Source organism: Ictidomys tridecemlineatus, chromosome 11, assembly GCF_052094955.1.
Source record: "Ictidomys tridecemlineatus isolate mIctTri1 chromosome 11, mIctTri1.hap1, whole genome shotgun sequence".
In the NCBI taxonomy this organism is placed as follows: domain Eukaryota; kingdom Metazoa; phylum Chordata; class Mammalia; order Rodentia; family Sciuridae; genus Ictidomys; species Ictidomys tridecemlineatus.
This window is the reverse complement of record NC_135487.1, coordinates 124,115,266-124,131,984: the sequence shown is the minus strand read 5'-3', so window position 1 is coordinate 124,131,984 and position 16,719 is coordinate 124,115,266. Positions and strand designations below refer to the sequence as shown.

At 48.2% G+C, this 16,719-nt stretch overlaps 1 long non-coding RNA gene and 1 pseudogene across 1 annotated transcript in view; one reads left to right on the top strand and one right to left on the bottom strand.

The window, feature by feature from the left end:
• The window catches only part of LOC144368435 (uncharacterized), a 188,697-nt gene that overhangs the window by 6,604 nt on the left and 165,374 nt on the right, over positions 1-16,719 (top strand). The window lies entirely within an intron of this gene.
• Positions 12,838-13,544, bottom strand: LOC144368193 (uracil-DNA glycosylase pseudogene; annotated as a pseudogene).

Genomic DNA, 16,719 nt, shown 5'->3' with positions numbered 1-16,719 from the left:
AAAACACCAGATCATAAGAAGAGAGTGAGTGGGGTAGTTTTAATAGCTCATTCAGGGAGAAGAGTGCAATTCTGGACAATTTTAGCCATAGTAGAAAATATCAAATACCTTCAAAACTTTTCTCCTTCATTAAAAAAAAAAATAGCAGCCTATACTTATGGTGACACTCAACAGCATGAGAGGTACAAGAAAGACCCTTTCAAACCTCAATCCCAATGAAATTTCAGTAACTTCAGTTACAAGGAAGTTGACATGATGGAAATTGGAGCTCTCCCAATGCAGAGTTATCCAATAATTTATCAATTTGTCAACACCAATTTCATACAGTCACTTAATGTCCTGAATGAAGAAGTAGAGCACTGCACTAATTAGGACCTTTAAAAGCTAAGGATTTAACTGGGGATGTAGCTCAGCTGGAAGAGTGCTTGCGTCACATGCACAGGGCCCTGGGTTCAATCCCCAGCACCACCACCAGAAAAAAAAAAAATTAAAAAGCTAGGGCTGATCATAGTGACCAACACATGTAATCCCAGCTACTCAGGCAGCTGTGGTAGGAGGATGCCAGGCAAATTCAAGGTCAGCCTGTAAAAACAGTGGGTTGGGATGCACTTCAGCAGTAGGGTGCCCCTGGATTCAATCACTAGTGCCACATACAAAAAAAAAAAAAAAAAAAGCCTGGAGAACAAGATGTCCATAGAGGCCTTGACATTTTTTCTTTTTCTTTTTTATTAGAGCTTTAGAGTTACACATAGTAGTATGGAAATTGATTTCAGTTCATGACATGACCCTCCCTTCTCACTCCCATCCTCTCCCCTCTCCCTCTCTCCTTCCTCTGCCCTACTCCACTTCCTTTCCTTCATCTCTTAATTCATATTCGATTGGCACTTTGTGTTATCCTATTCTTCTCTCCCTCTTCCCTTGGTCTTAGTCTAGCTTCCTCATATGAGAGAACACATTTGACCTTTGAGTTCTGAGTTGGCTTATTTCACTTAACATGATGTTCTCCATTCCCATCCATTTACCACCAAAATGCCATCATTTCATTCATCTTTATGGCTGATTAGAATTCCAGTATATGTATACACCACGATTTCTTAATCCACTCATCTATTGTCAGGCATCTGGGTTGATTCCAAAATTTGGCTGTTGTGAACTGTGCTGGTAGAAACACTGAGGTGGCTGTCTCCAGACAGTGTGCTGAATTTAGATCTTTTGGGAGATCCACCAAGGAGTGAGATAGCTGGGTCACGTGGTGGTTCCATCACTAGTTTTTGAGGAACCTCCATACTGCTTTCCAGAGTGTTGTACTAGTTTGCAGTCCCACCAAAAATGTACAAGAGAACCCTTTTCTCCACATCCTCACCAGCATTTATTATTGTTCATATTCTTATGTCATTGTGACTGGAGACAGAGGAAATCTTAGTGTACTTTTGATTCGCATTTTCCTGACTGCCAAAGATGTTGAGCATTTTTTCATATATTTGCAGGCCATTTGCATACTTTTGCCCATTATTGATTGGGTTCTGTGTGTGTGTGTGTATGTGTGTGTGTGTGTGTGTCTGTGTGTCTGTGTGTGTCAAGATTTTTTAGTTCTTTTATATCCTGGGTACTAGTCTCCTATCAGAGGAAGAGCTGGCCAAGATTTTCTCCCATTCTGTAGGCTGTCTTTCTTCTCTTGTTTCTTTAGCTGTGCAGAAAATTTTTAGTTTGATGGCCGCCCACTTATTGACTCCTGGTTTTATATCTGGTGCCTTGGGGTCTTGTGAGGGAAGCTGGAGCCAGTGTGTTTATGATGGAGGGTCCACTCCATGTTTCCTTCCAGCAGTCCTAAAGTTTCTGGTGTCATTCCTGAGATGTTGAGCCATTTCAGTTTTGAGTTTTGTGCAGGATGAGGACAGGAGTCTAGTTTCATTTTCTACATAAAGCTATCCAATTTTCCCAGCAACATTTGTTTAAAAGGCTGTCTTTTCTCCAAGATATACTTTTGGCCCCTTTGTCAAGTGTCAGACAGCCCTAGGCAGATGGATTTGACTCTGTGTCCTCTGTGGTGTTCCATTGGTCTTGCTGTCTGTTTTGATGCCAATGCCATGCTCTTTGTGCTGTACTGCCACAGGCCCTTATCATCTCATTTCAGTCCTCACTTAGGGCCCCTGTGTCCCTGGCTTCCACGATCATGGTCAACTGCCAGTGCCCAGCCCTGCATCTCTGCCCACTGCCCCTGCTGGGCTTCATTCCCTGCGCTCCACTCTACCAGAGTCTCCACTGGTGCCCACACCTACATGCCAGGGCTGCACTGGTCACCTGGCTTCTCACTGACTGCTGTTCCCAGTCTCAGTCAATAGTCCCATCCATACCTGGCCTTGCCCTGGGCTCCTTCCTCTGCTGACCCCAGGGCAGTTGATCAAGCACCTGATCAATCAGATCCATCACTCAGCCCCTCAGATGCAGGGATTTTATTTTATTGTCATAAATCCTGGTGGAAAGGCAGAGTGAATGCAGCATCAGCTGTTCCTGGCACTTAGTGGTGAGGTCAAGGAAGAAGAGATCCTCAGCCGTGGCTTGTTCTCAGCTCTCCCCCATTTTGTGGAACTGACCCCAACTCACCCTCTCCTGGCCCAGCCCAGGATGTGCCCCTGGATGCCTTCATGCTGCCCACTGCCCCCTCCTCACCCTCTACTGTCTGTGCCGGGTTCCCTCCTGTGTACCATGGCACTTGGGGAGGAAAGTGAACTCTTCTCCCACCTGAAGGCACAATCCATTATTAGCAGTGGGACCTGGCACTGCTGGGCTGTGTGTGGGCGAGGTTGCAGTGGACCAGCTGGTCGACCTCCGCCTTCACAAGTTTCCTCCAACCTTCCTGGTCCCACTTTCCCTGGTAACTGTCTGCTCTGGAGTCGACTTCCTCTGCTATGAGTCAGTCCTCCCTTTCTCCTGAGAATGACTGTGTGGCACAGCTTTTTCTCTCCTCTATTAACTACTAATATTGTCTTACAGTCAAACCAGATGGGGAGCTATTGTAAGTGAGGACCCCCCATTAGCCTCTCATCCAGTGGCCCCTGGGCTCCCCCAGCTGAGATGCCTCTTGGCCACCTGCTGCCCTCTCCTTGTCCCCTGTCCCCTCAGAAGCCATGTTAAAAGGTTCTGATGTTGAGTCACTCCACTGTGGATACAAAGCCTCTGGTTTTCCTGTGGATTTTATGAGATCTCTCACCCAATTCTGTTTTCTTCTCAGCCTCAGTTTTCTTCTCTCCCATTCTTACTCTCTATGTGAGTATTATATTCTTTACAGTGTTACTGACTAACAATTTTCTGTTTTGCTGTGTCTTTCCCTGGCCTTGGTATTAGTGGAATCCTAGCCTTGGGAACTGAGTTGGGAAGTGTTTCTCCTTCTTCTATCTTTGGGAAGAGTTGGAGATACATAGTGTCATTTCTTCCCTAATATTCATAGTCTACTAGTGAAATCATCTGGTCCTGAGCTTTGTGGGTTTTTTTTTGATAGGAGACATTTTTTATTATTGATTTATGCTCCTTATTCATTATTGATCTATTCAGATTTTCTACCTGTTTGTGATTCAGCTTCAGTACTTTGTATGCTACTAGAATTTATTCATTCCTTCTTGGTTATCAGATAATTGTTCATAATTTTTTATCATGCAGGCACACCCACAGAGCCCTCCAGTGTGGCCTCAGACAAGTTACTTCCCATCACCCTGGTAAACAGAGTGAAGCCCTGGCAGGCTGTCCTTACCTGATAAGAGGGAAAGGGGAGAGGATCAGGGTGGAGACCACCAGATCAGATGTTTCTGACCCCAGGGTAAATGATGTCACTGAGAAAACCAGTGGTAGCTGATAAGGATTGAAAGGGGCGTCAAAAGTGCCAAAATTTAGTATAAATGATAGAGCTGGTGAGCAGGGATTCAGCCAGCTGAAACAAGGATGCACTCTGGCTGGAGGGCCTGATGAGGACCTGACATCCCGTCACTTGTCACTGTTCCTGATCCTCTGCATGATCCTCACCACTCTCAAACTCTACCACCTCATCTGGACCTTGGTGAGAGCTGCAACTTCTCCCTACAACCTTCTCCTCAACCGGTCATCCATGCCTTGGTTCCAGCATGGAGGTTCTTGGTTTTCTTGATTAAGAACCTATAGAGAGAAATGGTATTGAGAAATTTGGTGAATAGAGCATTGAAAGGGGCAGAAGCACGTGGACATTCTTTGTTTCTCCTCTCCACTGCACACATCACAAGTTTGCTCCCTTGCGTCACTTGCCTGTCTGCTCCCTAGCTGAGGCCCCTGTGACCTTCCCATTCTTCTTGTTTCCCCCCACACAGGCCCTTACTGAAAGGCTCCACGTACAGTGTCCTCTCAGGGCCTGTGGTTTCCTAACTACTGATTTCTCTGAGATCCTCTCTCTGAAAATATTTTCCTCCTCTTTACTTTTCCATCCTCTCTATCTCAGTGGATATGTCCTCACTATCTGAACTCAGCCTGGAGCTTGCAAAAGAGGACAAGCACTGCTATGGCTTTAGTAATGTCCCCTCCAAAACTCAGGCGTTGCCAATGTGATGGTGTCAGGAGGTGGGGCCTTTAACAGGGGATTGGGCACGAGGGCTCCTCCCTGGGGAATGGGATTAAGGCGTCATACAGTGTCCTGTCTCTTGCTCTAGTGAGGAACTCAGTTTCCTTCCACGTAAGGACACAGCATCCCCCCAGGTGGGAGGGCTCTACCAACCAGATCTGCTGGCACCTTGATCCTGACTCCTCAGGTCCCATGAATGTGGATGTTAAGTAAAGGCAGGTGTGCCGTTCCATGAGCGGCATTTGGGAAGTAGCTTTACTCTGTGAGACTGGGCACCTCAACAGTAGCCATTCTTGGGTTGAGGAGCCCCCAAATGTGGGTGATACAAAGTCCTGTGTGAAGGTCACTGATGGGCCCCTGTGGTCAGGACAATGAGACCTAGCCCTGGGCGAAGTCCCACAAGGTTCAGGATGGGAGGAGTCTGACCCATGGATACATGGGGCCTGTTCAACCTGGTCTTGCTGAATCCCTGCAGCAGAAGCGTCCCAGAAGCTACATCATCTTCACATCCACCCCTGTCTACTAAGCCCTGCACCTGTGAGAGGTCCTGGGTACCATGGTTACCTTTCCACTTTACAGATGAGAAAGCTGCATTTTCAAAGCATGAAATTGGTAAACACAAGGTCTGGAAAGTTCTTAAGTGTTAGAGCCAGAACTAGGCCCAGGTCTCCCATCTCCCAACAGAAAACTGTCCAACAGTTTTCCCAGATCCAAGCTCCCCTCTCAGGGAAGAGAATCTTCCACATTAACAAGGCACATGAAACACCTGGTTCAAGCCCTAGTTTGGCCAAGTGTCAGGAGCTTGGCCCTCGACAACTGATGTCACTTCTCTAAATTCGGTTTCCTCATCTGTAAAGTGGGGGCAATTTTTCTGCCTCATTAGAAAATATTCCTGAAGTGTCTGTTCCCCTTCATGTTGCTCTTGAGCCCTCTCCTTGTCCCCCTTCCCAGGTCACCTTCCTGACTTCTGCACCCCCCAGTAGTCCCTGCACAGCCACATCTGCTTGATCTTACTCACAGGGCCCTGTTTTCCTCCAAGACCCCTCACCCCTCAGAGGGAAACTCTGACAAGCCATGCTGAGCCACATGAAGGTCAGGCCAGCGCCAGGAAGCACCTTCCCTCCACACCGCCCCCAGCAAGAGGACTGAGGCCTGTGGCTGCAGCTCAGCACGCACACACTGCTGCCTCCACTGGTCTTCTAGCTGCCAGGAGACCTTCCCCAGCTATGAGCCACGGCCTCCCCCCAGGACAGGGAACACTGTCCTGCACAGGAGTCTCACAGTCTGCTTTCACAAGGTCTTTTCACCTCAGTCTTGTCCACTGTCCTAACTCCATTTCCTTTTAAACCTGGAGCAGCCCCCAGGGGTGAAGATAATGCTCTGCTTTATGCATATGCCCCATTCCCACCCAGGGCTCCTGCCCAACCTCAGTGTCAGTGACACTCACACCCCAGCCACATCAGAGACACCATTCTGCTGGGCTCCCTTGCTTCTGGAGCAGGTCATTTGTAGAGAAGTGGAAGACCAGCCACGCAGGCTTCCTGAGTGGTTCTCTTCTCTACAGTTCTCAGCATCTCTCACTATGAGTGTGGGTGGTCAGACCTAACCCAATACCACCTCTCTCCACCCACGGGCCTCAGGCCACAGCTACTCTCCCCCAGGAAACACTGTGGCTCTGCAGACTTCAATCTACAGCCCCCAGAATGTGCCCACAGTCTACTGGGGTTCCTCCTGATTGGGCCCCTCCTAATGCATCACCTACGCTCAAGAACAAGACCAGCAGCTCAGCTCAACCACCTCCGCAACATTTAGCAGATGTGCAATGAGCACCCAGTGCCTTCAATAGCTCACCAGGGGCTGTTCATGGGGGGAAAAACACTTATGGGAATCCATCCCATCCCCTGTGGACCTCAGAAGTGCCCCCATCATCCTGCACCCTGCCCACCTGCTCCCCTACCTGAGGTCCAAATGCAGGGTCTATTGCTCACCCCAGTCTCCACTTTGCCTCTGAAGACGTGGAAGTATAACATGTGCTCAAGAAAACACAGCAGTAAAGCTATATAGACTGGGCAGGTTTCCTATTCAGCAAATATTTGCTAAGCACATCTGCGCCTTAATACTAGCTGGGCCATTCTATCTGAACCCGATCACCATCTGCTGCAGTCAGGGCCTGAGGCGACTGCCTGGCAACACAACCTTATATCACCTCCTCTGACAGACACCTAGCCCACCTGCCTAATGTGAGGGTGCCTGAGGGCAGGCCCAAGATGGTACAGTTAGGCTCCCTCACTGAGTCCTCTGGCCAGCCGTTATCAGTATGCAGCCAAGCACCCTGACATCAGCACCTTGATTCAGCACCTTGACTCAGCATATGTACTCAAGGTCATGGACACCTTCTTACAAGCATGTGCTCCTGTGTAACCTATCAACCATGTGCCTTTCCTTTGGCCTGAATATTTTTAAAGGCCTATGAGAAGACAGGGAGCGGGGGGCGGCTGCTGCCTCCAAATAAAGCACATCTACTGTGCCAGCTGCGCCTCGCATCTTCTTCCACCTGCTGGGACCCTGAGTCTGTTTCCCAGGGTCCCAGCCTCAGCCTCACGGTGGTCCACCTGCTTAAGACCCACAACCAAAGTGAGACAGAGGAAAGAAACAACAACTCGAATTAGTGAGACTAGTGAGACCCAAAAATAAGTATGAGGTAAGAGTTACAAACCACAGGGCACCTCGGTCGATCCCTGCCCCCACCTGTCTCTCAGGTGTGAGCTCCTGCTGCCCCCTTGGTACTGATGTGCAGGTAACCATTTGGCAGCTGGCTTTTCTGGAGCAAAAAAAAGAAAAAACTGGTTTCTGGTGTTTTCCAATTTCTGTGGGACTCATACCCCAACCATGGCTGATTTCAAACTACCAACATCATGACCCTGAACACAGAATTGGGAAAAGATGCACAAAACCTGCTCACAAACCACACCAACTGTCTCCAGCACTCACAGCCAGGAAGGGAGGCTCATGTTTCAATACATAGGACACATTTTGCACACAGCATGTCCCCTGGACACCAGCCAACTATCTCATAGGGGCAGGGGGTGGGGGAGAGACAGTGTGCTCCAAAGAGGGAGGAAAACTTGCTGAGAGATAGAATGTTGCTCTCCAATATGGCAGCACCCTAAGGTGTCCACGAGAATGATTTTCATTGCATTGGATTTCCACCTTGAAATCTAACTCTTCCCTGCAGTAACCATAGATGAGGGTTAGTTACTGCCCACTCGCCCTCGGCCTTCACTAAGCAATAACCAGGCCAGGCTCATGCCAGGTCCCCACCATCTACCTCCCCACAGGAAAGCACAGGTGACATTTCCTTTGGGACCTCAGCATGCCTGGGAGGCCTGCCTTGGGATCCTGATAAACATTGATTCTATTCCTGCTCCTGTGACCAAGCTGGTAATGGCTTGCTGGTCCTCAGTGGCCTCCTCTGTGAGCTGAGGTTAGACCTCATTTTCGGGTCTCCTGAACCAGACTAAATAGATATGGTGGAAAAGCAGAAGCACAGTACAATACAGAACAGTGCTCCCCCTCCTCGAGACCCAGGCCAGACTCCTCACAGGACTGGGCCCAAAGACAAAGTGCAGTGTCTGTCACCTCAATTTCCAGAGTGGACTCGCCAGACATGTGGTTTACCTCTCAAATTTATTTCTTTGCCATTCACAACAAAAGATGAGACAGAGGAAAAAATAACAACTCAAACTGTGAAATGATTCTACTACTTCTCCTCCTTCCAGTTCCCCAAGGAGAGATAGGGATTGAGCCAAAGTCAGGCAGTTTCGCCACCTAGTGGCTACACTAGAATTGCCCAAAAGGAATAGCCAGGTGAGACTCTATTAAAAAAAATAAACAAATAAAATGAGTTGGGGGATGTTGCTTAGCAGTAAAGTGCTCCTGGAGTAAATCCCCAATACCCTAAAGAAGAAAGACATCAAGAAGTATCTACTGCCTTTCACATTGTTCTTGACCCTCCCGTCCCTCTTTCCCACATTCTGATAAATGAGACCTTTCTACACCAAAATACAGGTGAAGAGCCACAGAGACAAAGCCACAAACCTATGGCCATCTGATATTTGACAAAGGCACCAAAAATATATTTTGGACAAAGACAGCCTTTTAACAGATAACACTGGGAGAACTGGATAGCTATATGTAGAAAAGTGAAATCACACCCCTGTCTTTCACCCCATTCATTCCACACACTTTCAAATTGAAATGGCGCAAAGTCTTAGGAATTAGACCAGAACCCTTACAACTGCTTGAAGAAAACACAAAATTGCCTGGTGCGCTGAGAGGCGCAGGAGGCTGAGGCAGGAGGATCTGGAGTTCAAAGCCAGCCTCAGCAAAAGCATAGCTCTAAGCAGCTCAGTGAGACCCTGTCTCTAAATAAAACACAAAATAGGCTGGTAATGTGGCTCAGTGGTCGAGTGCCCCTGAGTTCAATCCCCAGCATCCCCACCCCCCCAAAAAAAAGAAATAAAACCTATATGTGCCGGCACCAACATCCTCAACAACCCTTAAGGCACAAGAAACAAAACCAATAATCAGTAAGTGGGATGCCATTAAACTAAAAAGTTTCTGCATAGACAAGGAAACAAGAGTATGAGGGGAGCATCTACAGAATGGGAGGAAATCTTGGCCAGCTACTCCTCCAATAGGGGATATTAATATCCCCTACTTCCCTAATTTCTCCCTAATTTCCCCCAAGACCCTTCATCCCTGAAAGGGAGATTCTCAAAATCTCCATACTTCAAGGCAAACCTCTAAATGTTTACAATATTTAATAAGAGACTCACTGTGTTAATCTTGGTGAAGTCAAGGATAACATTAAAAATAGAACCCCAAGGGCTGGGCTGTGGCTCAGCACTCACCTAACATGTGCGAGGCCCTGGGTTCAGTCCTCAGCACCACATAAAAATAAATAAATAAAATAAAGGTAGTGTGTCCAACTACAACTAAGAAATTAATATTTAAAAAAAATAGAATCCCGAGCCTATGACAAAAGACATTACATTGAATTTTTGGATAGTCCATTTTATATAACTTTATATTTTTATAATTATAAAACTATTAATATATTATTGCATATCATATTTAACATCATATAATGAAAGACATTTCTAATAGATTGTCCTTGTCAGGGGACCCTGGCTGGACCTGCAAACCAAGATTTTTTCTTCCCATAATGAGCTCTCCTCCCAGCAGCAAGGAGAATAGTTGGGCACAGACCCTAGGATTTTGGGTGCTGGGACAATTCCTGCATGTTCAGGAACACCCTGAAACTTCCCGACCCAATTGAAAATACCTGTCTGTGGGGCGGCTTGTTCGCGACTCTGATCCTGGGGCTGGACTCTTCTGACCAGCAGGGCTTTGTGCTGTCCAGTGCCTTTTAGGCTAGAAGATGGATGAGCTGGTTTCACAGGCAGCTGCCCTGGGAAAGACTGGGTCACACCCGAGCAGAACCACGTCTGCAAGTAATTTTTCAACAATTCTTTGAGTGATCCTGGACAGCGTACTGGTCAGCTTGCCTATGAGCTCATGTGCTTGTGGTTTAGTAACCAAGGCCCGCACACATGCTCCGTGAGGTCACTAGCGGATGCTCAACAAATATTCACACATATTCCTCTTTAAACTGGAATCCTTTACCTGGATTTGTAACTTCAGTTTCAAAATTGCTGGCTGCTGCAGGGCATGAGGGCACATACCTGTCATCCCCCATTCCTGGGGGTGGGGGGCCTGAGGCAGGAGGATTGCCAAATTCAAAGCCAGACTCAGCAACTTAAGGAGACCCTGTCTTAAAATGAAAAATAAAAAGGACTGTGGGGTGTGGAGATGTGGGGATGTGATTCTGTGGTTAAGTGCCCTGGAACAAGAAAAAAAGAAAAAGAAAAAGAAAAAGAAAAGAAATGCCGGCTGCTTTGCTACTAGACCAGAGCCACGGGCACCTCCTGTAGAACTGCATTTTCCTAATTCTCCTTACCAAAAAATAAAATAAAATAAAACTAGGAACAGGAAACACCTGATAGACATCACTGTTCCTCCAGCTAGCTCCTGTCCTCAGCCACTGTAACACATTTACATTGAAAGAATCAAATACCAATGTGTACTTTAATATACTTGCCTATTCACATTGTGAATTCTTTTTTTTTTCTTTTTTGCAAAACTTCCACGAGCTTTTACTACCAAACTTTTGCAGGTTAACTCTTTAACCCAGCTAATAGCAAAAACCAAATCTCCTTGGAAATCCAGACCTGTAGAGATTTTCCTTTTAAAAAAAAAATATATGTATCTGCATAATTTACAAATATGTGAAATTCTCCAATGTTGCAGGAAAAAAATTCCAAGTGATGCCAATCCATAAAAGAAAAATTTGGCAATCCATCCCCACGTGAAAAGAAAAAATAGAACCATCTTGTCCCACAATCAGGAAACTGATCCTTAGCCTGGGGCCACATTCCTTGAAACTTGCAAAAGGTCCTAGAGCTTCCTCCAGGAAATGGCCTGAAGGCCCCAGCAGAGATGAAGTGGCCTCTTCTAAGCCAAACACCAAAGACCCTGTAATTTAGAGTCTAACCTTTCAGCTAAAAATGCTCACAGAAAGCACCAAAAAGGTGCATCTCTTCCCTCCTGAACCACAGAGGTAAGAGATCAGAGAGAACCCAGTATTTTTTTTTAATTTGTTCTAATTAGTTATTCTTGACAGTAGAATGCATTTTGACACCTCATACATAAGTGGAGTACAACTTCTCATTCTCCATGTAATTCTACATGATATGGAATTAAATCAACATAGGCACACAGGGTGACAATGTGCAATTCATTCTGCTGCCCTTCCTACCCCATACTCCCTCCCCTCCCTTTACTCTCCTCTGTCTAATCCAAAGTACCTCTCTACTACACCCCCCATTGTGAATTAGCATCCACAGATCAGAGAAAACATTCAGCCTTTGGTTCTTTAGGATTGGCTAATTTCAATTAGCATGGTGGACTGCAGTTCCACCCACTTACCTGCAAATGCCATGATTTCATTCTTCTTTAAGACTGAATAATATTCCTTCGTGTATACAAACCGCAGTTTCTTTATCCATTCATCTGTTGAAGGGTACCTAGGCTGGGAGTGAAAAAACAGTCTCTACCTCAGAGGAAGGGACATGACCTTTGTCCTTGGAAAGACCCACAGAGCACTCCTAGGCACATTCCCACCCTGCTGAGTTGTTTATTTACAAATAACAGGAGAGATCTGCTGCACCAGGTGTCCCTGGCTCAGTCAGGCTAGGTGGGGACCCATAGCATCCCCTAGCAGCCACCAATCAGTATGAGGCAGGGAAATACCTGGGATGCCAGATGACCCTCCCAGTAGTTTATGGTGTTGAGAAACCCTGTAGTTCAGCAGGAACACCCCTCTTGGCTTAAACCAATCAGTTCAAAGGAATCCCCCTCTTATATTAACCAATCACCCCTATTCAACTTGTTTCCGCCAGTGAATATGCTAATCAATGTTAAGAGTTGTTTGATTTTCCTGTGGTATAGAGTGATTTGCTGTGTGATGTTGTGACACATAGAGTACCCCCCAAAACCTATAAAATCTCACTGAACAAAGGACCGGGACTCACTCCCTGGGATCGGGAACAGTTGTGAGTCCAGGCTTGCAATAAAGTCGAGCTTGCAATAAAGACTCTTGTGTGCTTGCATCGGATTCAGCTCCTGGAGGTCTATTGGGGTCCCACAAATCTGGCATAACAGGAGAACCCAGTATTGGACCTCATCTGTCTTATGAGAAGTTGCTTGTTTTAGGCCCTGCCACCTTTGCCACCTTGGGTCTTCATCTCACTGTGCCTGGAGGGTTCAAAGGAAGAAGTGGTTGGAGTCTATCTCTGATGTCCCTGGCTGGGCTGCCTGGTTCTCTGTTGCTTTACGGAAGTCCTCTCCCCTTATACAGGCACTTAAGAATAAGGACATTTTCACCAGGTGTGGGGGCACTCACCCGTAATCCTAACAGCTCAGGAGGCTGAGGCAGGAGGATCCAGAGTTCAAAGCCAGACTCATCAAAAGCAAGGCACTAAGCACCTCAGTGAGACCCTGTCTCTAAATAAAACACAGAATAGAGCTGGGGATGTGGCTCAGTGATCGAGTGCCCCTGAGTTCAATCCCAGCACCTGCCCCCCAAAAAAAGAAGAGGGAAATCTTCAGTGACTTCATACCTGACAAATACTTCAACAGCAGCTTCTCAAAACCACCCCTGTAGAAGAAGGGACACCCCTCCCCCTTGGTGCAAGGTCACAGCTCCTTCCAGTCACGGGCTTCTTAATAGATTTCTGCAGCAGCTCATTCGCTTTAGAAAAATGTCTACACCCAAAGAACCCGCTCTCCACAGACAGCAGGGATGGATGGGCAGTCTGCTGTACAGGAGGCCACTTCCTGTCCATGGCCCTTCTGAGCAGAAGATCCCCAGAGCAGGAAGACAGGCCTTCAGATTCAGCCAAGGCCACACTGCACCAGGAACTCTCCAGCCCCCTCCTTACGCCACTTAGGGGCTTGATGGGCCCAGACAGTGAGCTCAGCATTGAGCAGGAGGACATCCTGATAAACCTCCGTGACCCGGATGAACAAAACCTTCTAAGTCTGTGGACAGCGCTTTATAAATATTTTCCAAACTGCGTGGAGGTGGAACAGGTCTCTAGACGCTAAAGCAGAGCCCATGAGCCTGACTGGGTCCATCACAAGGACCTTGACCCAGGATGACAACCTTCACATCTCTCATGTCACATGTTTGGGTCCATGTGAAGGCTGGGTGTGGAGGTGGATAAACAGTATAAGGTCTTCATTCTTCTGCGAAAGATCCCATTAGCTCTATAAATCACGGATTCCCAAACTGTCCGCTGAGGGTCTTCTTCCAACTCCCTCCACAGCCGACCGGCATGAGGCATGGTTTATTTCACTTCTCTCTCTCCAGCACCCCAACACTTCCAGATTGTGTCTTGTTTGTATGTCTGTCTTGGTTTTTTTTTTTTTTCTTTTTTGGTAACCAGGGGTTGAACTCAGAGGCACTCAACCACAGAGCCACATGCCCAGACCTATTTTGTATTCTATTTAGAGACAGGGTCTCACTGAGTTCTTTTCTGAGGCTGACTTTGAACTCGTGATCCTCCTGCCTCAGCCTCCAGAGCTGCTGGGATTACAGGCTAATGCCACCACACCAGACCCCCAGCCTTTTAAAAATATTTTATTTAGAGACAGGATCTCACTAAGTTGCTTAGGGCCTCACTAAATTGCTTGAAGCTGGCTTTCAACTTGCAACCCTCCTGCCTCGGCCTCTCAAGCCACTGGGATTACAGGTGTTCACCATTCACCACCACACCTGGCCTCTGTCTGTTTAAAGACAGGATCTCACTATGTTACTGGTCTCAAACTCCTGGGCTCAGGAAATCCTCCCATCTCAGCCTCCTGAGTGGGGAGACTACAGGCACGTGCCACACACCTGGGTCATTTAGTTTTTATGAGGCTTGTGCCAGTAAGGTCCCCATTGGACACACAGAGACCGGGTGATTTGCCCAAGGTCACACAGAAGGGAGGGGACAACAGGCTCCACCCCCAGAACCAGGCAGGTGCCCAGCTGTGGCACTAGAGATGAAGACCTAGAGGTGTCCTCAGGGACCACAGCTCTGCGGTCCATCAGCTCAGGCCATCTCCAATCTGAGCTGAGAGGCAGGGGTGAGCACCCCACCTACAGAAGAGAAGGCCAGCTCAGAAGGGGAAGGACGAGAAGGTAGAAAGCTGGGTGCCAACCCAGGGTTTGCTGAGACCCTTCTCAGTCCTTCAAAGCAGGCTCCACTTCCAGGGGTGGAAATCCTCTCCAGGGCTGAGTGCTCCCCACCTGAACCAGCCTCCAGCCCCAGGAAAGCACCTGACTCCCCGTCCCTCCCCTAGACACCCACCTCCACTTCTCAGGGTCTGTCTCAGGGGGCTGGGGAGGGAGCGCCCCGACTCTCCTCTCCTTGAGGCAGTCTCAGTTCAGAAATCTCTTTCCTGGATGATCAAGAGCCAAGGTCAGACACACTGGGTTCTCAAGGATGCCCAGTGGGAACCCACCCCATCCCACCCAAGCAATTCTCTCAGCCCCAGCAGAGACTGGAATTTAAGGAACCAAGCCTTGACCCTCCCCCTGCAGGACCCTGAGTTCTCACCTGGGCACATATCACCTTGGGACCAGGCTCCCAGTCACTGAGTCACACATTCTCACAGTGGAACTTCCGCCCCAGCTATGGATCTGCCACCCCCTCAGGGACATGGAAGGTTCCCCAATGTGTGTTAGCTGGTGGTCTTTTCTGTTTTGTGAATTATCTATACATATTGGATTCCTCTGGGGATATCCCGGGGCATCTCACCTGGGCTCCATGTTCCAGATGTCCTTCTCTGGCTCTCACATCTACCTGCCCTGTGGCTGCTCTGGGAGAGAAACCAAGAGACTCCACACTCCTCCACAATCACCTGCAGCCCCTGCCCAAATGTTGCTCAAAGCAGTCTACAGTGCCACCTCGTGGCTGAGGGCCAAACTGCAGGTGGGTTTCCTGACAGGAGGCCCTCCACCCTCAGGTCACCTCCATGGAACACACCTGTAATGAGTGTGTCTCCCCGGGAAATAGCAGATCCAGATCCTGGAGCTTAGTTCTATGGAGAAATGAGAGGGGGAAACCATGATGGTGGTGAGATGCCACGTTCTGCATGAGGAAGGCAATGCGGGGTTGATCAGGGAAGCTGCAGACTGAGGCAGGGAGTCGGCCGACTGACAAGGGGAGGGATATGTCACTGCAGCAGAAGAAGAGGGTCCCTTGCAGCATCTCAGCCTGGTAAGCACAGCACTTACTGCACAGGCGATGGCAGCCTCTGACCCCCGTGCCGTAGAGACCAGCCTCAGGACTCCCCAGATGTAGGTCTCCCTGCAGGTTCAACACCAGAGTCAGTCCCTGACCAGTGACTGTGCAGCCCAAGGCATGGCCTGTAGGGAGCAAGCTCTATCAGAAAGAAACCAGGACTCTCTAGAAAGAACTGGGGCTTGTCCCAAGACAGAACAGGGTCAGTAGGAGGACAATAGGTATGGAGGAGGCCAGGGGTCCCCACTGACCCCAGAATCAGAAGAAACTCTGGAAGTCCTTCTGGGACCCAGCCCACCAAAGTCACTATGGAGGACAGCAGAGGTGGGAAGAGTCCTGTTGTGGCAGTTTTTTTTTTTTTTAAATTTCAAAACAAAGACTAGCCTGTTCCATGTGCTCCCTGAGGAACAGCCCAAGCCATAGCTACTTTCCTGTGGCACTGAGCTAACTCCCACCATGGAACCCGAGGAAGACCCCAACTCCAGGTGTGGCTCTGCCTTCTTAGTTTCTGGAGACATTCTTCAGGGAATCTGAGTTGTTGCCAGGCTGTTTCAGTGATGCTAATCAATTTTCAGGCTAAGTCCTCCAGGCCATTGTCCGGTGGCCTGTGCCCAAGACAGGAGCCTTGACTCTAATGACTTGGAAATAGGGTCACCATCTTGGAGAAATGGATGAGTAAAAGTGAAATCTAGACAATTCAGACGCCTTCAACTAGCGGGTCCCCTAATGCTGACTCCACACCAGTTGGCTGGTGTTTCCCATGAGGCTGGATGTACCCCAGGTCCCTTTGTGGGGCATATAAATATGCCATCTCAGAGGCTCACTTCAAAGGTCATTTCCCAAGGTCATAGAGATGATGCTGATCGGCATCCCCACCTACTCACCCCGTGATACTCCAACATCCCCGAAGAACAAGAGCAAAACCTCTGAAATGAAAAAGGCCTATGAAGGCCATCCTCAGGGGCCACTTCAAAGGGATCTGCCACTTTTCCTGGGGATAAAACGATTTGTGGCCTGTGGAGGCACTGGTTCCTTCATAACTGAGTTATCAGTGGCCTCCTGGGCCTTCCCTGGATCCAGGCAGGATTTTGAGACAACCTGAATCTTCAACTAGTATTTAAAGACTGCCACGAATAGGAAACAGTAAGGTAGAGGATGCTGGCCCGGGGTGAGACAGGTGGATGGAGACCTGAAGGAAGTTGTTTTCACTCTGCAGATACCCCC